Source organism: Varroa jacobsoni, unplaced genomic scaffold, assembly GCF_002532875.2.
Source record: "Varroa jacobsoni isolate VJ856 unplaced genomic scaffold, vjacob_1.0 contig01280, whole genome shotgun sequence".
Lineage (NCBI taxonomy): Eukaryota > Metazoa > Arthropoda > Arachnida > Mesostigmata > Varroidae > Varroa > Varroa jacobsoni.
Window position 1 is genome coordinate 64,859 of NW_019214611.1, and position 24,018 is coordinate 88,876.

The window sequence follows — 24,018 nt, forward strand, 5'->3', positions numbered from 1 at the left end:
TGCTTCTACTATTATTACTGCGAAATGGCAGCGGCGGCGGCGATGTTGATAAAGACGGTGGTAATGTTAATGAAGATGCATGCCTTTACCCACCCACTCACCCCCTACTATCGTCCTCCAACCGTGGCTGTTCTGCCTGCCTCTGAGCTCTTTGGCCAGCTCCAAAATACGTTCCGTTCACGAGCGGATGCTCCTTGACATGAGCAACATGAACGGGGGTGCGCGGCCAGTGGCAATCGCGCGATTACTGTAAGCAGAAGCAGCAGCCGTAACTCCTTCATGCACCAAGTGCTAAGGATGCCCAGAGATAAAGTTACCCGCGGTAGCTGTAGCAGTAGTAAAGACAGTGGTCGTAAGAGAAGGGGATCGTGGGCGCTCCTTGCTTGCAGGCAAGTCCATCATGCTAATATCAAATTAGATTCAGGAACTCTTGCAGCGTTAGCGACGTCGCTGCCATCGCCACCGTAAGCCCATACTGGGCAACAACTTCAACAGTAGCACAGCTCTACTTCTTTGTAGCCTCCTTCCAAGCACATCGATCTGCGGCATGTTGGCTAACTGGCACTCGTCCGGTTTTTTCTATTTCCTCCTCGAAACTTCGTCATCATCATCTCGTTTTTCCTAGACGCTCTTCTATTCTTCATCTACTTTTCGTTGCTGTCCAGAAGACTGGACAGATGTTGTTGCTTCATCGCATTTGCCGCATCCGTGGCTATACCTGTGGCGACGCCACATCGGCATCGAAGCGGATGCCGCAGACGGTGAACGCCTAATACGAAACGGGTATGGCCGTGTAGTCAGTCAAGCGCGCACACAGCAGCAGCAAGCTCTTTCCCATCTTCCCTATTCATTCTATATATATATATATATATATATATATATATACATATATAAATATGCGATGTATGTGGAGCTGTCGTTTTGACGACGGGCGAAATAACGATGACGACTTGCCGAGCGAAGAAATAAAAAGTCTACCGACAATCTCTGGCTCCACCGCTGGCCGTTTCTTGACGTTACCCGCTCTGTACAACCTCTAACGTCAATCAGAAGCCAAACAGTTGTAGAGCAGAAGCGGTCTGCACTGGCTACGCATACGATAGCAGAGAATTGCGCTTCGTCGCTCGAAAAGTTTTTTACTTTGTTCTTTTTCGAATCGAAAATTATCGTTGCGCTTTACCTCATCCCGCTCTCGCTCTAGCTGCCAGCGAAAGTTCGCCGCTACTGAAGTACAATTCGATCTTCGATAGGCAGCTTGAGGATTGCATGGTACGCAAAATTGAAGCTCACAAGAATCATCAGCGGGAAACGGCAGGGAATAAAGCAATACTCCCGTTGCCGCCGTCGCCATCGATTCTACCAGTTACAAAATAGACGATGGTTACGATGATCGCCGTTGCTGCTACGGCCAACTGGCGTGTGAGAGACGTAACGAGAGGAACAAATAACCTCCCAAGGGCTGTTCCTCTTCGGCATTCTGCCTTCCCGTCATTGCCGCGTCTCACAAACGCCTGTACGTTGAGCTTCAGTGCTTTTGCAGGCATAGGGGTACGCCTATCAATAATAGCGAGTTGGTAAAAGCGACCGTGCCAGCAGTCGTCGCATGGTTACCAACAGCTTGACTTTGACGCAAAAATGCCAGCAGGACAAAATCTAAGTTGGGATGGCAAAATAGTGCTGAGTTAGACAGGGGCAAAATATAAGAAAAACGAGGAGCAAATAGAGAGGGCGGGGGTAGGAAGTAAACCAGTAAAACCGAAGGCAGTCCATTTTAGTGACGACCGACTTACTTGTTTGCCTCCGCGAGTTGGCTATTCGTGTATATATATATATATATATATATATATATATATATATATATATATATATATATATGCTTGAATGATTCTGAACTTCACGCTAGTACATGATAACAATGCTGCTAACGTTAGTCAGCGTCGTACCTGCCGTATGAATCGTTGAGCTCGGGGCCTGAACGCGCGTTTATTGTTGCCCCTCTTCGCCGCTGTTGTCTTCACCAGCGGAGCGAAGCTGGGGCCTATATGAAGGTACTTGGCTTTCGTCGACGGTTGCCAGGCTATAGTCGAACGAAGCAAACCTGGTATTTTGGTAGAATAACAGCTTGCGGCTGGCATCTGGAACGTCACACTAGAAGAAGCTGCGTTGCATTTTATAGTTGGCTTAAAGCAATGTTATATCGGTAACTAGTACGAGCTAGAGGTAGACACGTCTCAGTTCGAAATGAACAGCCCTCTGGCAGTCCACTGATGGCACACGGCTCGTTAGTTCCGCTAAGGAGTTCCATCTACTATATTGGTGCATTCGTTATAGATATAAGATCCGTTGATGGTACGTAGTGTGAGGAAATGGACTGCTACTTTCGCTGCATCCTTGCTCATTTGGCGCCGTCATTCAGGCTGGTAATGTATAGTGAACTCCAGCCTGAAACCTTTTTACGGAGACATGCTAAATACAGTCACAGATGGACAAGTTGTCAAGTCTACAGATACCTCGAGTCGAACCATTTTTGCTGCATAGAGGCCGCTGTAGGTAATAGGCGTACGTACTATTGCTCTGGGATATCCCACAGTGGCAGCAACTTTAGCAGAAACGTCATCAGTGACCAAACTGTTTGGTAACGGTTCTACACAGAATCGCGTCTCAGAAGTCACACTGTGCCATTGATAGAATGGACAATATTGGTTTAGAGAACTTCGGTACAACGGCTAGATGACAGAGTCGATAATTTCTATTACTATTATATTAATAAATCAGAAGCTATTTTACTTAACGTTCATAGAATTACTATGGCTCGCCTTGTCTAACGTTAGCCGTGTAACAATTCTACCCTAATGACGCCAGACGCTTTAAAAAGTGCAGAGGCATTTAATCTTCTCGAATAGCTACGGAAAACACATAGCGTCCTTGTTTGTCAGATGCTTAAAATCTCATAGAGATACAGGTATTATTAAGTCCTGCCGTGAACAGCGTTGGTCGTGTAGACTGTAGCCGTTCAACGAAGTGTTATTGTTACGTTGTTGTGCTGTGCTGGGACAGCAAAATCCAAAAATGTACAGAATCAATTGCATAATAAATAGGAACATGATTCGACTGGTAGTAACTAATACCGCTATCGTTCGCCTTCCCTATGGGGTTTACGAGCCCCATCCGTATGGCTTCAGTGTGCCTAAACAACAGTTTACGCTCCATTCCTACAAATATCATCTGACAGCTGGTAGTACTTTATAACACTACACTAGATAGAGATCGTTATATTAGTTGACATGCCAACGAGCCATGTTGGGCGCTATACGCCACCCAGCAACAGGCATAGAATGGTAGTTAGCCTACAACCTTTGACTAATGACTGATTTCATTATCTCAATCAATCGATGGTTGCGTCCTTAAAGTTCTCCTGCGTCTTCACATCATGTTAATGATCCACCGCACTTCATCACGGCGAACCTTGGTCATGGTGCGCGAAGCATGGGTGACCGCCGCCAAATCAGAGAAGGGACTTCAGATGTAGTGTTTAATAACAGCCGATTACGGCAGAATATTGCGGAAAAATCATTCCGTCGGACGCCGTCGCCATCGCAGCCCGTTCAGTCATCCGAAGGTAAAAGTTGCCGAAACTGATTCAATCTCTACTCAGACCGGGACGGCGAACAATGAGATAAGAGTATGATGGCATCGTGTCTCGGTGTGCCGCCGGACAAGCAGACAGAACCGGCGAGCGATGGCCCGATGGACGCCGGCCGACCCGTAACAGCAATGTACGACGCGCACTCGGTAAAACCCATTGACCATAACAATAGAATGGTATATACTGCTTAATCGCTACCGTCATTGCTGCTGCTGCTGCTGCTATCGGAGATCATATCGTGACAGGTACCGCTGTTGGGATATTGTGCTAATATTGTTATCTTTAATAATCTCTTCCGATGTAAGAGAGTCTGTTCATCAGAGCAAGACTACGAACGATTGCTAGACGCTGGCGGCATAAATAAACGATGAAATTATTGACAGTTAACAATAACGTATGTGTGATACGATTGTTGCACTGCAAAAAAAAAAAAAGAATTTGTGCACTCTATATTGATGTCGAAATGGAGCAAGCATCAGCGGTCAATAGGCAAATAGCGTTTTTTAATGTTTAGAAGTATTTTCTTCCTGAACAATGGGAGACGCCTAACTAAAAAAGCATTAGTTGATAACGAAAGCCTTGTACTAGAGAACTGCGATGACGAAAGGCTATTTTACCGTTCCTATTTTTTATCCTGCGACCGCTAGCGTATGTCGTCTTCCTTTGTATTTTAGCGCTCGAATGTTCCAGGCTTGGACTGGAGTTCCTGTGAATGCAGACTCGGTCTGGAGACAGCGCTTAACTGTTCGTCAGATAGGATGCATAGTACGCCTTACCTGTTTTTCGTGGGTCGCATCGCGTGGTTGCTTCCGCCGGGTTGAGTCGGCCTGCTGATCTTGATATTGTTGCTGGTGAAACACTGTGAGTGAAGCTCAGATAGTGACGATGTATATTTTACGCCCACTATCTATCTGTGATGGCTGACACGGCAACAGGGTCTTTCGGGCGGCCCCGCATTCGAGGGTGTTTCGTAGGTCCAGTACGATATCGCCAGCGCTAGACGCGACATGAAGATAGACAATAAGATCAAGATCAACCTTTGCAGTAACGACAACAGACATCCAGACTTTGACATCGTTGCTTATGAGGAGCTTCAAGAGTAAAGAGCTTAGCGACGGATGTCAATGAAGAAACGAGAGCCCCAGTAAACAATTCATGAGCCAAAGCGAGCTCTACTTCGGTAGCTAGATCTTTTCTTGCAGTTGCCGCTGACGCAAAAATCCGGAACCCGATATTTTTATAGGTGACTTCGTTTTTCTATCCGAGAATGAGAGGATACGACTACCGCCTTTACATAGCCTAGCTGGTTGCTAAAGCGCTATTCGTTTGATCAAACGGTTGATGATTCGATGCCGATACAGCGGACGAGTGAAGTGCTAACTAAAAAATAGCGGGCGCGGCAAATCGTTAACGCTGCAACAGATAACGATGCTTTTTTGATCTTTCTGAAAAAGCAGCATATAGCCGTTGAGTACCATCGGAGACATACGTCTTGAAGACGAATACGCGCTACCGAAAAAATATAAATGAAACTGCTAATATAGGAGAATAGATCCAATCATGCATTCGAGCGTCACGATTTCTCATGATGCCTCATCATGTGAAAGACAACACTACAAAGCGCGAACCTCTAAACAGTGACAAAAATGTACAGATACTGGTTTCTTCCCATATCAAGCACCTCCTCTTCCCCTGAGCAAGTTTCCTTTTCTCTCTCCATCACACCGCCTATTAAAAGATCGTTGATTAACGCATCGATCTCTTGTCATCATCTTTGTTGCCATTGTCATTTCTATCAAATGCGACGATTTGTCGTCAACTGCGACGCTCCGGTGACGGCAGGGGATATACGGTGTTACGTCTTCCATTCTGTCGTTAGTCGGTTTGTAGGATCAGCACCTTCGAACCCAGTTGATCGGCTTATCGGTTGCGCGCCGTTCGGGTTGCCGCCGATGCAACCCGTGGCGTCTGCGTCCGCCAATGAGTCAATACGTCGCCATTCGGATCGACATCTAACGGTGAATATACACATGTTTCTGAAGTAGAAACGCAGAGCTACTACAATTGTGAAAAAAGACCAACAAGTTGGCAGGATTATATTAACCAAACGTCTATAGGGATTCTATCCTTGTCAATTTGGCTAGCTTGTAACGCCGCCGCCTCCTGGCGCGTCTGCTAGCAGCGTCGCGTTATCGCTCTGCAGAAGTCGCCGTCCGAGCGAGTACAATGGCAATTGCTGGTGGCGACCATGGCAATCGCGTCTGCCGAGACGGTCATCGCTACACAAATTTCTGTTGTAGAATATGAGACGGCTCAACCAATTGAGGGAGTGGCAGAGAGCCCCCACTGACGTCACAGGATACTTGCAGACAGCCACAAATAGATGGATGACCGATGTATGCGTCTCTGTCGTTCTGTCTCCGTGTGTCTGTTCGTGCATGTGTACTTGTGACGTCACACTCATTTATCATTCTCTCAAGTGGTAGAAACGATGGTGAAGGCAGGAACCAGAAGCTTCAGGAAGTGACGCTTTCTGCTGATCGCCGGACAAATAGTAATAATGCACTAGTTAATTAAGCGCAGAGGCTACTACAGCGACCACAGACGGAGGCGGCACAGTGATCTTTAACACGTATGGATATGCCAAATGTAGATCAATGGGTGCACCTTCAGTAGATTCTTCGATTTGACTGCTTCGCCAACTCGATACCATCTCAATGAAGTTACTCCGATACCGAAGGCTAGATCTTCCAGGTTCCTTTATACATAAATATATGTGAACGTTTGTGGTTTACACCCTACAACATGTGAAAATACATTATTGCTTCTTTTTTCAGCTTAGCATTGATTGCCATCACCATGGTCATCACCGGCATTGAAGTCAGCCATCCGGCGTATCTGCAATGTCAACGATTGCGATGCGATATCAGTCAACAATATTAGCACATGACGTAGTAAGTATACCGTAAACAAATACCATTCCTTATTATTTAGACAAACTGTGGGGTATTTATGTGTTCCTGGAGGGATTTGAAATAGCGGTGGAGCTGTACCATAAATATAGTAGCACTACGCGCTCTTTCTTAGAGCTACTCTTCGTATAATGTTTTGTTGTTGTTGTTGTCGTTGCTGCTGCTGCTGCTGCTGTTGTTGTCGTCGTTGCTATGGTTACTATTGTTGTTGTGTTTTGTGCTACTGTTATATCTTCTGGTGCTGTTTTCGTTAGCGCTGACGTCTGCAAACTTCGACTCCGTGTGTCCCCCTTGAAGACACGATGCGGCGTGGGGCGACGGCCGAAACCTATTTGTCGGTTTCAACGATTGTCAGCGTCAAAATTGTGACTAATATGGCAATGTTACCGGCATGCGTTCGCTGGATGGTCTTGCGCTCGTTGCTGGTTAGAAAATGGACGAGTATTTGCGGACGTAATTCGAGTAATCTGTGACACGATGGTATTTGCTACTCTATGCCAGAAACGTCCCGCTGGGCAGCGCGCAGCGGATCTGGGTGTCCAGCGGTTAGGAGAGGTCGAATCAGGAGTGCATAAAGTAAAATCGTTTCTCAGTTTTCAGAGACGACTTCACATAGAAAGAGAGCGTCGTCTCATCCGACGTCATCCGTCACAAGGCATTTGTAACAATTTTCCCATACAATAAAGTTTGTGTTACAGCGTTATAAGAACTTGATCGGCTATGGGTTGTGGGCGTTTCCATATTGTAGGCATCGCCGTGCTGGCTACCAAATTACTATTACATGACAATACCTATTATGTACATATATATATATACATTATTGTTCAACGAGGTCGAGCTCGCTCGTTGTAATGATACAATGACCACTTTTCGGCCAAGAAAGCGTTACACACAGCCTAAAGTTAATAGGTTATGGCCTTAAATGGTCGGGTTTATAGTCCGTTAAATGATGTAACGTATCAAGTGAAAAATAAAAACTAAAATATATACAGAAACAGTATAATCTAACGTGTTACAGCCGACTACAAAACGAAAGAGGGAATATAGGTACGGTGCAGCAACGATCCTTAGTGTCGTCAGCGTACAAATTTATGAAACGTTAATATATTTATTACAAGTCTACATGTCAGTCTGTCGACTTTGTTTCAATGACGAGTCATAGAATAAATCGGCCGGCCAACTCGAACCCGAGAAACGAGGCTAATCTAGTAAACGTCCATGTATTGACGTTCCGCGCGACCCAAGACGTTGGGAAATTACAAGATACACATCCATTCATACATTGTTATACTTGCTATTCGTGCGACGCGGCGTCTTCTACGAGAAATCTTGACAGCCGTTATTGCTTGCCCAGTCTGGTTCGCCCCTTGATTTCTTTCTCACGTTTCAGTCGCTGGTGTCATTGTCGAGCCCATCGACTCGACACACGAGGAAAGCGTAGCGCGACTGGGAACCCACAACACGTAGCAGCGTGATAAGCGGCCAGCTGCACTGGCGATCCCAAGAGACGAGCAGTGGGCAATGCATTTATACATCATTTTCATATAATACGATAGAGAGAACGGAAAATGACACCGAACAGATGCCGACCAACGACAAGACCTGCCAGTTGGTCAACTAAGCGGCAGACGGTGAAGTAGTGGCAACAGCAGCAGCAGCGGATACAGCGGCTGTTCCGGGATGGCTCGCAAACCTTACCAACAGTGTCGCTCAATGAGACAACATAAAATCGCACAGAGCGTACCGCTTCGGCTATGACCGACGGTCCGCCAACACTTCACGACGCTGTCAAACGCCACAATGCACTACGCGAATAGCTACGTTCTAGTAGAAGACGATAGTTGCAGTGGGCCGACGGCGGAAAAGAATGATAACAGGAGTAGTGGTCGACCATTACCAGCAGTGGAGTGGTAGGCAAGCGAAAGAGGGAAAAACACACAAGGGGACAAGAAAACGACTTCAGATTTCACTGGGGAAGCCGGTGACGACTTCGGTGAAGTCGTTGGTCGCGGATTATGGAGCCAGGATGGTGGAACGGTAACAGCTGCTGCAACAAACAAACGAAGAAAGAGAAGGAGCAGCAGAAAAAAAAATGAAAGAAAATACGACGAAAACGCAAAGACGAAATAAGAAATGTATCAAGAATGATGATAACGGCGATGGTAACAGCAGCAGAGGGAACAGCGAGTTAGTCAGTCAGTCAATCATCGAGTCGTCAGCCGATCTTCCTTTTGATCGGTTTAGTCGCGTCCGGATAGCTCTCCGATGACCTAACCTAAATGAAGCGGGGCATGAACAGGACACGAACGGCTGTAGCGGCCACTAGCTATAAAAACGTAAATGGCAAGGTGGTTTTTAGGGACCCGCAAGTAATCTCTGTCGTCCACGTTCGCGTACAGGTGATACAACCGCGATGATGCAGTGCGACAAGTAAGTCGCGTTGCATAGTAGTTGCTATCGGAACAATGGCAGCCGTCGAGCACCAGCGGCCACTTGTCCACGACTTCGAAGAAAAAATCCTCGGTCAAAGTGTAGCGTAGATGACGGCGACTGCGCGTGTTTGTCAAATACCTCTATGTGTCTGAATGTATTTCCTGCTAACTGGTTGAAGGTAACTGAATGGAGAATAAAAATCATAGAGTGGCAAACAAAAAAACGAACGAAGAAAGAAATGAGGGAGGAACAAGTTGATATCGTTGCAGTCGCCGCCGTCGTCACCGTTGTGACCATCAGCAGTGAAACATAACATTAATCGGGGATCGTTCGCCGAAGGATCGTCATTGATTTTCTCTCTTTTTTTTTTTGCTTTTGATTCGTTGCCTTTCGAATATATGGGACATCGATAGGTCTGCGTACCATCGTGCGCACACCTTGAGCATGTACGGTGTTTATGGCTCGAATGAACGCCTTACCTTATTCCTTCGTTGTCTTCGGATCTAACCTTAAGATAGTTTCATTGACAAAATACGAACGGGAAGTAATAGTCCCTGCCTCGAGGTAGACGTACGATACATTGAAATAGGACTTTAAAGGTAAATGAGGACGAAAAAATTATCATTATTGTGAGAACGAAAATACTGGCCGCCACCTTACTGAAAACCATCAGTCAGCGAATCGACTACAGCATCCAATGATACATGAACGCCTGTAGCGAAATGAAATAGAGAGCAGACGGGACTCTGCCTTTTGCACCAACGGCGACCAGACAATTTGACCACCTAAAGCAAACTGGTTTAGGGAGAAGGGGCAACATGAACGGGCCTACTCCTTTTATAGCCAATCGAATTTCAGTTCCTAGTTGATGCCGCTGTTGCCACATCTAATACAGATGCTAACGTCTGTCTGTTTAATCGAACCGAAACCAACCTTAAAGACGACGAACCTTGATGACTTTTTCAACTCGCGACTGCTTCGGCCTCGAATTTTTTTCCCTCCCACCTCTTTTACCTACTCTCGCAACATCCGATTGGCTGCATATGTTATTCATGATATGTCTGAGACGAACTTGTGTCTGTTTGACGGTGTTCTTTAAGCGTGACATGGAAAAGGACGCCACAGTAGCTGCAGCAGGTGTTGTGCTGTCGGTCAGCACGAGCTGTTACTGCCATCAGCAGCGCAAAATTGAGAGACCTCTTGTTCTGCCCGTCTGCGTACGCGATTTTCGACAAAGAGCGACGTAGGCGCAAACGGTTGCTCACTCCTCTGTTGTTCTGCCCTAGACGTGCTCCGTTCGCGATCGCTGTTGCGTATTTGGATTTAATGTGGCCATTCGGATGCAGACACACGGACCGGCATGCATCCAGATGGACCTCTATGGAGGCCACTTTATAAACAGGTACTTAAACGTACCACATTATGACTGTCCATTGTATTACGGAGACGTTCCGTTTCACTCGACCGTTACTGCTGACATTTCGCATGGTTCCACTCGACGTACTGCTGGTCCTATTGGAGGTGGCTGACGAATCGAATGAGTAGCGACTCGCAATGACGGTGTTGATACCGTCTACGTCTGGTTCTTTCATCTTCGTAGTGATATCTATCGTCGAGGAGAACGAGACCAAAGGATTAACGAGTTTTAACGCGGAAAATGCGCGGAGGAAAGGAAAGATGTTATAGAAAAACTAACGAAACGAACGATGTCAACTAAGCAAAACCTTAACCAGTGATGAGGATGGCAATCACGGAGCATATAAAGAGCGGTCGGAAGATTTTGTCGTTGATAGAACACTCCCCGAGCGACGTTGACAAAAATATTGTCGACGGCATTTTGAGCATCGACTGACGTCCGTTTGACTCATGCCCGTTCAAGCGCTAGCTACAAGGACCAGCAATATTCGTCAGCGTTAACGACTACTAAGTTTAGCAGTGAATTCCTGGATTTCTACAAGGGTTTAAAGAGATCGGGCCGAGGGTATGGGAACGGTAATCGAATGATGACTCGGGATCAATCAATCAATCTTTTAGCATCGAATGGTGATGCCGGGAGATTGACGGATTAGGACAGAGAAGAGAAGGGAGCTACCCCGAACATCAAGAAAGCTGAAAAAAATAAAAAGAATAGATAACATTCTACTTTCGCACAGTATTATACCCCGATGATTCGCTTATCCTCTCCGAACAAAAAAATTCCACCCCCTGTCTTTTTTCTCTCCTTAGCTCTATCGCGAGCACAAGATCAATCGGCCGATTGATGATATTGCCGTAAATGTCAATCGCAAAGTATTTGCGGGCGTTCAAGCTCACTGCCCCCGATATAACTGCGGCCATCGCTGTGCTGTAGAGAGAACCCATTGCTACTTGTCCACGATGGGGTGTAGCAGCATTAGCGAGCAGGCAGGTGGTAGCTATTATTCACCGACATCGTCACCATCACTCGCATTGCTGCTGCTGCTACCGCTGCCGCAGTCAATGATGATGACGACGACGACGACGACGACGACATTGCTCGTTTCCGTTCTTACCGTCGCGGCGAAAAATTGAACGCAGCTCCCTAAGCGCTTATTGATGCAGTCAGCATTGGTGCGCCAAGCATTAAGCACCATGCACCAAATGGACGCATCACGAGCGTATGCTTTTATGACCTTTTTCTCTTTTTGATTCTTCAGTGAACTAAACTTAAACTGACTTGTGCTGCTGCTGCTGCTGCTTCGGAAGTTGGGGCGGTTGTAGGACGCCCATGGATACGAGGCGTCCGCGGGTTGAGGGAAATTTAAGCGAGCTGAATCTCGCACCGATTTACCGAGCTTTGAAGCACCGAGACGACCGAATTGGTAACAAACGTTCGGAGTAGCGTCCGACCGCCTGTCCGACTGAGTGCCTGACTACCTCGACACACTATCCACTCTTTCACGTTCGTTGGTTCTACCTAAGTCATCAGCAACAACCATCATCGACATGGACTACGCTAGAGGCCCAGCGGTGCATATCACATCTTAGCCAGTTTACGCCAGTGGCTGCTCCATTGCTTCTGCTGGCTTCTACTGTTGCCAATGAAGCCATGCGCCGTTTTCTTGCTTGTTACATTGTATGGATCATCGAGAACTAGCGAGCCCAGTTGAGAGCTGAGTGGAGAAGCAAAATGAAATAAAGATAATAACCCGTGATGACAACTTCAAGCATCGGCTTTGACTGTGACGACCGCAGCGTTCAGGATGGCACCACACGTATCCGCTGGTCCGATATGGCGATCATCGTATGTCCTGGTGATGCAATGCACGAATACAAGTTGACCGTTGCGTTGGTAGAGAAAAACGAACAGTAAATAGAGGAGACCTAAGGAGTAGGTTCTAGGCATGCGTAGCTCTGAAGAAATAAAGAGCGTTTTCTTTCGTAGCACTCTTTAAATCAACAGAAACGCATCCAGTCTCTCAACCGCAATGCATTTTGCTGCGTTCGTAAATGGTTTAGGAGAAGGGTTTCTGATTTTCTTTATTACGGTAAAGCCTGCTTTCGCAGCTGTTACTGATGTCGCTGGTGTGCGATCTGCTGCAGCCGTTGTGTGATTACAGCGCAAGCTCGACCTTTCTCGGATTTACGAGGTCGTTCGAAGCGCTATTGATCAAATCTCTGATAATAAATCCATGAAAAATGCCAATTAGCTTTAGCGTTACTAATGGTATCTTGAGTACTGACATCATCACTTAGGCAACGAGGTGTCGGCTTTCTGTTACTTCACGAGCAAAAGCGTCCTTGAAGACAGGAGAATGTTGCCTGCTTTTCACTTGAAATCAAGCGATTATTACTGGCCCGTGTTTAATATTAGTTGAGACTGTAGTTGTCAAGATGCGTGGCGTATGTGCCAATGTCCTCTATAGACCACCTCGCATATGACACCTTGTCTCCACCATATCATTTGGTCTGCTTTGTAGCAGGGCAGCTCAAGTCATCACTGATGTTACAGTCGTGCAATAGCACTTTTCTTATTATTGGCCATTATTTCTTCCGTAACCGTTGTTGCTAATATACATTTTTGCATCGATTCTCCCCTAGACCTTCCTTCTTTTTTTTTTTCTAGTTCTCTTCGTTTCTCACCAGAGGATACCGCCGATTTTATAACACCACCACACCTGTTGTTATTGATGTTGCTGTTGCATTAAAAATTATTTGGGTTCTAAAATGGACGCACTGACGAAACGAGCGGGCTGATAGGCAATGATTGTACTGAAGAGGAAGAATGATTTCAAGGGGCCCCTGCTACCACAACCGCAGACAGTATTATTGTGCTTGACACTTCAAGCATTCTGCATGGCAGCATTCTCGCTCAACTATAGTGCATTGCCTGCCTCCGCGGGGCATTAACCGTAACAGAAACAACAACACCAGCAGTACGTGGAGAGAACTATTATTCGGAAATAGTAATGGCTGCCGTCGTTTTAGTCATAATAGTCATTGAAGAAGGAAGCAATTCTGCGGAGGCGCCAGTACGATACAGTGTGCATTACGACGAAAGATATTTAGCAGCGGTAACAGTAACGATGAGAGTCGACCATTGGTTTGCTGTTAGCTGGCATTGGTTCGTTTGCTGGTTTACCGATCCGCAGATCGATTAGCCCTTGAAGACCGACTCTAGCTGGGCCTACTCGTGGTACCGAGCTTCAGAACATTCTCACCCCCATAGGGGTCGAGTTGCTAATAACTGGCGCATTTGCCTCCGCCGCCGCCACCAGATACTTTTTTTTCTCTTGTTCCCACTTGATGAGAATAGGTAAATAGGAAAACATTTACATTACCATAAGACAGCCAGTGATGGCTATCGCAGATCACTTCTGACTCTTCGGATATTTATTATAGTGGCATTTATATAATATAGTTCAGTACTGACTTTTTGACTTGTCATAGACTTTGGCCATGTTGGACGCACGCAGAACGATCCGTCAGCTGTTACCATTCTGCCATAGCAAAAGAAAAGAAAAAAATAGAAAGGCCGAATGTCAACGTTTCATACGTTTTGGCGCAAGTAATCGACATTCAACCGGATCAAAAACAGATTGACGATCGTCGGTTGGTTGGTCTTCTGAGTGCTCAGCCGGTGAAGCTGATGGCGTGGATGGGGGCAGGCAAGCAAACACACTAGGCGAATTCTGCCCCCAGAGCTCGCTCGAAAGGGCGGAGATAGAGAAAGAAATATAGGGAAACTGTAAGAGATTGTGGGATAGGCAGACATGGACGCTACTACAGAAGATAGCATGAAGCGGTTCGGCCTGTGACCGAATTTACCCGTCCAGGCCGCGCCCTCGCAGGCTTTCCTAAATTACCACTACAAAACACTAGACTGAACCGAACACAATATAGTCTGGTGCTGTGTTACTTCAGATCCTCCTTCAGCAGTACGGACAAATAGACGGAAAAGAATTCCATGCACTCACTATCACTGCTATTACACAATAGCAACATTAGGGGGTAACGCCGGTGGCAGCGGTAGGATCAAACAAGGTCTGATGATAGAAATACCGATAATAAACATTAAAAATGGTCAGTATATTAGAGGAACTAAGAATGAACCTGGTTTATTTAGGTCACACGCATGCATTGCTCAGCTGACTAGCTTGTTGAACGACCGTTCTGCAGATGGCAGTACTTTTCAATAGAGAAATACTATATCGTTATCGTAGATGAGTATTCCTGGGCTATACTGGTGTCTAATTTTCGGAATTCACCAGCAGCCTTGAAACTCAATTGTAAAACGTCTACTACCATAGAGATTCCTATTAAACTTGATCAGCACAGACGCACTTTATATTGAGGTGCTTGTTTACTTAGTTAAAGTTTATGTTGTAACTAATGAGCAAATGCCACCGAATAGTTCTTAATCCATGTGTGAAACTGAGCACATATAGAATTGGTTACTCCACGCGATACGTTTGATGACGCTTTGCTGTCACCGTTATTTTGGTGGATTCTAAATACCGACTTCTCTGCTAACGTTGTTTGCCATCGCTAAGTTAGTTCAGCTGTAAGTTGAGACCTTGTTGGTATTGAGACCATGCTCATTGGCAATGGTATGCAGCAATGGCGTCCACAAAGGAAAGCACTAGGCGGCCAGTTTCGTCGCACGCGATGCAGAAACTCGCTTGTCAAAGTGCCCCAAGCGAACCTGTATAGGAATTGTGTCGGTAAGTACAGTCCTTTACTGTGCTATTTGCCCATGTCCGACTAGGTCTAATTACCAGACATTTTCATACACTCCCATCCGATGCATTTTCTCTCGGCTGCGTCTCCGTAACTACTAAATGCTTCCCTGCTACTGAGGTTGGAGATGAAAGCTACAATAGACTATGCAGACAGGGCTGGGACGGCGAGCTACGACGGAGATGGGCGGCTCGACCTAACCGACCTTTTTCGTACTATTCCGGTAGATTCGATTGATATTCCGGCAACAATAATTAAGCGAAAAAGAAGTAAGCGAAACACCTAGGAATTTGTCGTCGTATACATTGTACATAAGCATACTAACAACTAATCTTGCGTCAATTCAAGATGACATGATTCATTGTATCCTAACACGGCTAGTTGGAGTATGCGTGATTAGAGCTCGCCCCGTAACTGATACGATTGAGCCTCGTACAACTGCTATAGAAAATGTCTCATTTCTATGATTATTGCCGATGGCTTGACTTGCAGGTACTGCTCTTCCTTTGGTGACGCCAAAAGCTTGCTCGATTTCCTAACGGATGTGCAGGTCATTTCTGCAGAGCTTCGCGTCATCTTTGTGACTTCATCGATTACAAGCTTCGCTCATATCTCTTGTACAGATCCGATCATGTGTATAGGTCTCCTAGGCAACTATGCCGACTGCACACTATTGGGCGTTATCGTTAACTGGTTGATCGCCTCCAGCTCTACGATCTCTGCTAAGAGAGATGTTGTAAGTAACGCCCGACAATAGAAAATTACCCATCCCTAAAAAATTATCAGTTTCCGTTACTAAGTTTGCTTTCATTCTTAGCTCATGTCTAACCTAAATAGTTCTTACTATTAGACGATTAGAGTTCTGTGTCTTCTTTGATTTGCCTTTCGTTTGGTCCTTTTTCGTTTCGCGTCAAGACTCTGTCGTCTGAGCACGCAAGCCTGCAGGCGTAAGGCACGTTAACTCGTACAGCTTATGTAACACAGTATTGTTCTCAAAAAGCGCTCGCTGCACCTGCAGCGCATAGACGATTCGCTAGTGAGAGACTGAGAGGTAGGGGATGAAAAAGTGACAGAGTCTGCGAAATCGTTTGCGTTCCGTTCGATTGAGTTTAAGTTTCTGCCTTAAATGGCACTGCAAGAATTCACGGTGATGTGGATATATTTTCTGTGCGTTCTGCAGTGCCCTCTGAGGCATGAATACGTTCTCCTCTGTTTACGTATACTTTGTTCGCTTTTGGGATACTGAATGGATGACTGTCATTTACGGCTAGAGTCGCTGCTAACCTGCTGTAAATTTTGTCCTGCCTAAATCAGTCACCAGCTGCACTATTCGTCCAAAGAGGCTGCTGTTCCATAAACACCCAGCAAGTATTATTTTCTATTTCATGAAGAAACAAATAAACAGGTAAGTTCGTAGCCCTTTTTGCACGTCTCGGTTCCATCGTTGATGGAGCTGCTGTCGACTGCTGCTGTCATAGATAGCATATAACCTGGTGATGGTGATGGGCCAAAGATGCAATGGGCACGACCGTTAATTTTTACGTGGAACTAACCGTTACCGCTAATTGCTAAGTGCACGTTCGACAACTGTTACAGCTATAAGATTAGTTTGACACACATATGCATTTATCTATATATATGTGTGTGGGCATTTCTGTTCTTCTGCGCGTTCACTTAAATGCGTAAAAAGCGATAGAAACCTTAGCGCATGGAGCCGAGGAGGATTAGAGGAGTGCAAGTGCATCACTTAAGCGTGAATGTTCGAGAGTAAGACACTGCGCCGATTGCTCGTGAGAATGCCCCTTCTCGTTGTGTGACTATGGCCCGCAATTAGGGTGCTCGAAAGTCTCTTTCATCTCCATAAGGCTTTAGAGAAATTACGTTTACCACTGTGGCTACACAAGAGATTACCTAACAGTGCTTAATATTTAATTTATTTGCGTCTAACTTGAACAGTAGCTCTAGATGCGTGAAATATATCAAAGCTTTTGCAGACCCTCAACGAGAGTGAAAAAAACAGACCGTATCAGCGCTTCAGTAAAATGAATCTTTGAATGGCATGTACTACTAGGGTAAGTTACTTCCAAATATCAAACAGGATTTTATTGAGCTACCGCTCACCTATCCACTGGAAAATTAATTAAATCGGCTTTGTAACATTTAATTATAATATGAAAGTCTGGCTTTGCCATCGCTGTTCCTCGCTCTGTTTTGCTTTGTCTTGTCAACGGCTTGTTCGCTGGCTGCATATAGCTTTGATGAATGGGTACTTTGTTTATCTGGCTGTAATGAAAGCATGCTATGAAACAGCCAGCCATTCAGCCAGCCATTGCATGACAAGGTATCATCACACTTGACAGGATGATTACAAACCGCCTGCTATTTCCCAACGAAACGAAGCTTTACGGAGCTATAACTGCAGGCAGACAAGTGCACTGTGGGGCACGGGATGGGACGGGGGGAGAGGCGCACGGTCCACTGTGCACAATTCGCGACCGCTGGTGCGTCGTCAACCATCACCGAAAACATAGCAACAGCTGTTGTTATTTTCCTGCAGCTAATATTGCAGAAACAACTGCGATTCCTTAAATAGGCGGTGCGTTCTTTGGCACTAGCACATTTTTGTTAGAAAGAAAGCCAAAATTGTGCCGGTGTCAACTAACTCCACTCGCTCGGCCGTCTCCGCGCAGCTACGAAACACTCCCCCACGACAATTGGCGTCACCTATAAGCAAACACACATGTTGGAGAACCGAACAATCCTAGCTTCTATCGTGTCGATGTGAAAGCTGGCTAGTGCTACCAAAGGAAAGAAATAGAATGAAGAAACGCAACAAACGGCCAGAATCAACGAAAATGGAAGAATCGCCAATGAAAGGAATCGAAGGTTTCATGAGTCGATTCACAGAAATCAGTCACATGATTATTCACGAGAACGAGCAAGAGAAATCATAGTAAGGTGTACTGGAATATCTGGGCTGTGTATCATTTTTTCAACAACAATCAGTCTAGCTAAGTCGTCGGGTTACCTAGCGCATCGCTAGATGGTCGAACAGTCAAAATGAGTTAATAACTTCGGTGCTTGAACGCTGAACGAATAACTTGAGCCATATTCAGACTGACCAACTTACTCAAGGGTTTAGGTAACGAACTTCACCGCTATCTTTGAAATAAAGCGAGTTCACTATTAGTTGAATAGCTTTTGAGGGTTCCACCATCACAGAGTGACGTCATCGACTATCTAAACGATCTTCGTATTACGGCATCGTCTTGTGTCAAGTCATTCTACCGACAAATCCGAAGTTCGTACACAAGAGTCCAAAATCTTGTCTTTTTTTTGGCGAGTGCTCTATTTTGAGAAAGCACCAGAGTTAATTGCACGTGTGAAATCTTAAGACGAAGTAAGTAGTACGGTGTGGAACAATCAAGTGTTACCGTATTGTATCATATCATCTATGACAGATTTTCACTGCTTCTTCCTAGATTTCTGAGTGTATGGTAAATAGAAACTTTTTTTTAAGCAAAAATCGTCTCTGTAGCTCAAAAACCTCGTATGCTTTTTGTTGTACAAGATTAGACGGCTTATTATTACGGAAGTCAAAAACGGGACAGCTTGTTCTGAGTGAACTTGCTAGTCGGGAAAACGTTTCCCAGAAAGATCTCGGTGAACGGTGAATGAATTAGAAATGGACGACGAAGAATTAATAACGCGTTATTAAATGTGTGTCAAATGAAAAAAATCATCCCGGAATAATATGAAAAAAAAGGTTTATTTATATGAAGTTTCAATTACCAGTTAGAACGGTACTTTTCAAAACTAAGTGGAATTCTGATAACATTTAATCTAACAAAAGTTTACAATTACACTTTTACAGAATCGTATATTATTAATGCATATCGAAAGCATAATTACGTTATATAGTATTGCCGAGTTTATTCGTACAAACAGCGTTCTTTCACAAGTGCAGTAAATTTTACTGGATAACGGTTTCTCTTTTATCTCTCCCTATTTTCTACCAACGGAACGTTCCGTATAGCCATAAGGATAATCAGAATAAGCTAGTTACACTTGACAGACCCTGTTGTTTACCTCTCAAAAAATAACAACTATCATGTTTTTTTTTCGTATAGAAGTTAATAGAACTCACAATTGTATGCTATCCTCTTAATATTTCACTTAGCGTTAGATTTTGTTAAGAATTCTGCTCCTCAGAAAATCGGGCCTGATGTCAAGGGATGCTGGTGTTACATAGGTTGAAGGAACACGCTACTAGTAATTCAGTTTCGAGTAATTTGCTTTTAGGAAGCGAATAGAGACGAACTAATTCGGCCCTTAAGGCGATAGATGTGTTGAAGAAGCCATGCAATTATTTCTATCATGACTACCCCGGCTACTTCGAATCATCTGTGGAATCTCTACGTGACATTCTGCTCAAGCATACTGATCGCAATGTCCTATGTAGGACGTTTAGGGTCTTCTAGAGGGCAGCGTAAGATAGACCTCAGGCCCAACTCCAGTCACTTTAGTTAGTACATAGTCTTAATATACAAGCCGACAAATATACCTCTAGATATTCACATTTGTGACCACTGGCCAGTTCAGCTCATCGAGTTCTCTATTGTCCCATTTCCGCTTGGCATCGTCGAGGACGAGCAGCGGGAGCTTAACGCCTGAAATCGGTGTACTCCCAGCCACGCACGTCCCCTGGAGGCGTGCAACAACTAGGAGCTGGGCTATTTGCCATAAACAATAGATTGGAAGTTGCGGCTTGACAGGAAACCCTCGATGCGGCGATACGAGCAGAAAAAGCAACAATCTGAGGTTATCTCGGTTCAAAGAGTTACATCGACGATGGCAGCCAATGGTCGCGTAACCAGCCAAGCAAAGACGTTAACAAAAGCGTACGACCTCTTATGTACGAGTATGTAAATAGACGGAATTCAGTTAGGCAACAGATCGTCATGATGAAGAAGCCATTGGGTAAGTGTTTTATATATAGTAATAGTCTACGTGTATATGGCGATCTAGCCTACCATACAATCACGCCATTGCAGTCCAGTGTAAGCGATACGAAAAATAATAGACCGTATTAATTTCTGCTTTGTTGGAGCATAGTTGGAAATAGCATTTGAATGGATAAGTCGTTTCAGTCTGTAGTTTTTACTTTGAACGTGGACGGTATCTTGCACCAAGCCAATACGCTTGGGAGATAATGTTCTTGTTTTTTCTGTTGTCCCTTATAGTCGATAACGTTATGATGACTCGAAGAATGCCCCAAAAAGAGAAACGGTTACGCCCGACTATTGTTTATCAGATTTTAGAGTACCCACTCATATATATATATATATCTTTTTTTTTTTATCTGTACATATTAGTTACAGATCAAAGTTAAGAGATCGATTCGCCGTCGTCCTTTATTGTTAATAAGTACCTTCACTTATTTAAAAACACAGGATACCTTATATGTGAAGCATTTATAATATTATTATATATCTAAATGTTGTTATTACCTATCTAAAAAGATATCTAAAACGATTTGATAATTGATATAATTTATGTAAATACTGTTTTTCGAAGTTCTTGCTTGAAATAGGATAGAAACACGCAACGCTTCAAATAATTTCGAATTTGCGATTCGTGAACGGCATAACTTCGACTTCGTTCAGTATCCGTCCACGATAAAAGGCATTCACTGCCGGATCGATGCGGATAGTAGTATGAATTGAATAATTATTTCTCATAAATATTGTTGATACATACTAACTTACAGCCATTCATTTTCGTTTACTTTAGAATAATTACCGAGATATAGTCGGTCATAGAATGGTAACGACGCTCAGTAGTGCTTTCTGATAATGTAGCCAAGGCACGCATGTGTGATCACAATCGTTACCCCACTCACCCTCTTAGTAATCGTTTCGTTTCAATTTTTGTGCGATTATTATATTGACCTAATCATAGTGCCTGTTGCTGTTCTCAGCTGTTACTAAGCGCCAATGGCTGGTGTCCAGGCCTCGCTCCTTACACTTGGGTCCCGTTACGTTTGCTTGACGGCTGATAATGAACAAGCTAGTGAAGTCGATTGCAGGACAACCACTGAATATCCCTAAAAAGCAGCAAACGTATCACAGGATCAATAATCTTGGTCACTTGCGACGTTTTCACATGGCGCACGTCCTATGAGCAGCTATGAAGTGTGCTAAATACAATAAAAGATAGTTTCCTGCTAGGTGTATGCAAACATGATTGTTACATTGGTAACAGCGGACCTTTCTGGCCGTCTACAGAGCTGTTCGATGACTTCAATGCTGCAAAAAAAAAACCACTGTGTTAAATGAAATACTCAAGCATTCGGGAAAAGGTCGGATATTTAAGCACGTATTTACGTTTCGTAATAGCGTAGTGGCTAACATACTTGCTTCCTAATCTTAGGAACACGTTGCGGTATAGGTTGGAATCCATCTCGTCCTGGAGCAAGCCGTCTGACGGACACTTATCAGCAATGATTGGTCTAAGATCCGAAAGGATAAAAAGATGCCTGTATAGGTCAAGACTAGCGTAATAAAATAGATAATAGAGCAGATTGGCGTTGAAGCAATTGAGAACAATTGAGTAGTAATAAATAAAAACAAATGATCTGTGGCCACGTTTTTATTGAACTACTAACGAAACTATAGTTTCCAGCTATTAGGCACGGTACACTGCTTATTCACTGCACGAATTGTTTACTTGAATCTGGCTTATTAATATGTACGCGGAACGATATACCTATGTAAAACGTATGACATATTTTTATAACTTTACAAAGAAAAGTCTCTTCCATTAAGTTCTAAGAGTACTAATTTTCATTCCAGTAGCTAACTGCCTTTTCTTTTCATATTCTTGCTCGACCGGAAAAGCTTATAATATTGAATGGTAGAAGTGCTATAAATTTGTTTGGTAATCCATGTATATATTATGACTTTGTTCATATGTTATATAATGAGTACACCTGTGAGGTAAAAATATTTCAAAATAAATGTGTATAATTGGTGCATCACCGGCGATTTTTTAAGGCGAGGCTACTTCAGAATATCAAGTGTCTGTTTTGCAATTCTTCTTTAGCAATGTATTTTACACTAAATGCTTCCCGATTTCGTGGTCATGATTTGCTTTTTTAAGCTTAAATTTTCATTTCAAAAATCATATCTATGTCTTGGATTTAACTGTTTAATAATTTCGAATATGCCTGTTTCTTACGCTCAGGTGCATAGGGTTGTCGTCGTGACACCTTACAGTATAGCGTATGCGCCCTCTAAACTTAGAATTCGAATCCTGGCATAGCCACACGGTTCATTTTGTGCTGGGAGCTAGCGGTCTGATCGAATGCCTCACAGCGATACCGAAGTAGGATAGATATATTTGTACTCTAGGAACGGCAACAACCGCATGGACAAGTTTTGACACCTACGCCATTCCATAGAGTGCTGCTTCCTCAAGAAAACCGAAGTAAAGCTAGATTATTTGGTCTTCAACCCAACCTTTGTATGTTCGGATCTTGGGAATTGTAACTGAGCAATAATAGAGTAGAGGAACAGTTGAGGCCGTCACCTGGCGTCAACCTAAGCTCAGCAGGATCATATGTGTCGTTATTCGAAAACGGCCCCAAGGTTCTACCTCTATTTTCACAGTACTGTCATCGAAAATGGTTCCCGCATTTGCCAAACACAGCCTGTTCGACCATTTCTGCTTTATCCAGCCGCAGAACCTGGATAAAAAGGCTGTGTTGCCGGGAGTGCCTTAAGTGGTTTCGAGCGGTGGTGTCGATCTACGTTTTAGTTAATATCACGTTTATATATTTCTTCCAGCAGGATTTTTCCTTTCTGTACGGAAAGCCGTAATGCTTGGCCGCATATTCTTTCCAGTTTGAGCTATCGAAACACTTGAAGCAGCCACTTTTTATGAATATGTTTTCATTGTTGAACTGGATGGACAGACTTCGCCGTCACTCAAAATCCTAAACTAACAGAAGGCGAAAGGGATGCCTTTGATCTCCGTACTAATGGCAAACTGAGAGTCAATGGCGTCACCATTGATAACCGCACGTTATCTCTATCCCAAAACCATGCCATAGGTAAAGCCATGTCACATGATCTAAGAAATTCGTCATCTGAAGCAAGGCTGTACACGAGAATAGCTCTTGCTTCCATCACATATGCTAGATTTGTATACAGTAATCAGCTTATAACCTAATTAGTTGGTACAAATTGGCCATGTACGAGCAGTTGCATCCTCTATAACACATGGCATAAGCAAAACTTCCTCAATTTCTCAGAGGAGATTTACTTCTCACATTGTCAATAAAAGCATATCTTCAACGGAACGATTATACTATTCTGAAGAAATCGGTAGGTCTTTGTCGTTAGCGTTACTTGTTCATTGTAGATTTCTCGGCGAAGTTCATTCAGATAAACCCACTTGAAAATTACTGGTACCTTAAGGACAGCTAGTCCTGCTGTTACATTCAGTTCCGCAAAGCGTAATCACAAGCCTTACATAATAGCTTATCTCTGTTTTCTTGGTACACCTTAGAACTAATCATCGACTCGGCTGAAATTATCCGTGTTGTATATATATATATCGATACGAAGTGAGTTCGCAAATTCATTTAAACGTCGAAACCTTGTTGTTTGTATATAACCGGAAATTATATATGCTTGTTTAGTAACAGGTAGGTCATACGCCTGAAGAGCATTAAGGATTGAACAGATCCAACTAAAAGCACCTCCT

At 44.1% G+C, this 24,018-nt stretch overlaps 1 long non-coding RNA gene across 4 annotated transcripts in view; it reads left to right on the forward strand.

The window, feature by feature from the left end:
* Positions 1-23,004, forward strand: part of LOC111271940 (uncharacterized) — a 48,741-nt gene extending 25,737 nt beyond the window's left edge. Inside the window, exons 1-4 of one of the 4 annotated variants that reach the window (XR_002687226.2) lie at positions 6,202-6,278; positions 6,484-6,600; positions 15,742-15,985; positions 21,682-23,004. This is a non-coding gene — a long non-coding RNA (uncharacterized LOC111271940). Of the gene's footprint in view, positions 1-6,201; positions 6,279-6,483; positions 6,601-6,872; positions 9,029-15,741; positions 15,986-19,896; positions 20,230-21,681 lie in introns of those variants that run through there. The other 3 variants (XR_002687225.2, XR_002687224.2, XR_015315536.1) reach the window with 3 other exon arrangements.
* The last annotated feature ends 1,014 nt before the right edge of the window (positions 23,005-24,018 follow it).